Here is a 998-nt window from a genome sequence, read left to right as displayed (position 1 = left end):
TTATTTGAATATTTTCTTCCCATGTTCCAACCTCTATGACACATTTTGGTCCTTATGTATACGCTCAGCTTCTCATACTGGAGAACAATGTAGTTACACACGCACCACCGGTCTTCTTGCTGGGCCATTGCTGGCTCCTCTCAACCCTGTTGTCTGTGATCTCAAAAGGGCTGCTGCAGATGCAGCTGTTCCATCCAGGCAACCTCTTTCAGAGGCAGCAAACCAGTTTGTTTGTTTGTTTTTTAACCAGGAATTGAACTCAGGTCCTTGCACTTGCCAGACAAGTACTTATTCTACTGAGCCGTCTCCCCGGCCCCCAGCAAACCAGTTTTTAAAGAGCCTCATTCTTACCAGGAGTCCTTTGGAAGAATGGGCAAAACCGTCTATGCGCCTCCATTGTTCATTATTTGGTGTGATCTCCAAGGATGGCTATTTAGAAAGGTCCTCAAGGTCCTCAGGACGGTGGTGTCACAATAACAGGAGCTTGAAGCAGACTCATGGATCATATGAAGAGCAGGGGGCAGGCTGGGCCTGCTCTTCCTCTTGGACCTTCTTGCAAGAACTCATGGTTCCCCAGAAATCATGTCAAGCCCTTCTGAGGCTGGTGCTTCTTTTGACCCAAAGACCTCCGGTGAGGCGCCAGCTCTCAATGGGCCCGGCATCTCTCAGCCCCACACTGACACCAAGCTATCAATACACAAACCCTGGGCAACATCCTGAAATCATACTAAAACCACAGCACCAGCCAGACATGGTGGGGCACACAGGTCATCCCAGTGCGCGGAAGGTCGAGGCAGGAGGAGCGCCTAGAGTTTGAGGCCAGCTTGAGCTACACAGGGAGTTCGAGGCCAGCCTGGATTACGCGGTGAGAACCTGTCATACAAATGTTCTCTAGCCTTCCTGTATGTGTGGCACACATCTACTGTGTAGCAGAAAGTGGCCTAGCGACAGGGGCATGCTGTGCTTCATGATGAGATCAGCCTCATTTCGGGAGCCAG

The 998-nt window shown here is 50.7% G+C and overlaps 1 protein-coding gene across 1 annotated transcript in view; it reads left to right on the top strand.

Moving 5' to 3' along the window:
• Fut2 (fucosyltransferase 2) overlaps positions 1–998 on the top strand; it is a 4,002-nt gene that overhangs the window by 1,480 nt on the left and 1,524 nt on the right. The window lies entirely within an intron of this gene.

This window comes from Octodon degus, unplaced genomic scaffold (assembly GCF_000260255.1).
Source record: "Octodon degus isolate 3935 unplaced genomic scaffold, OctDeg1.0 scaffold00268, whole genome shotgun sequence".
Classification (NCBI taxonomy): domain Eukaryota; kingdom Metazoa; phylum Chordata; class Mammalia; order Rodentia; family Octodontidae; genus Octodon; species Octodon degus.
Note: the sequence above shows the minus strand (reverse complement) of the source record. Positions and strands in the feature narration are given on the sequence as shown.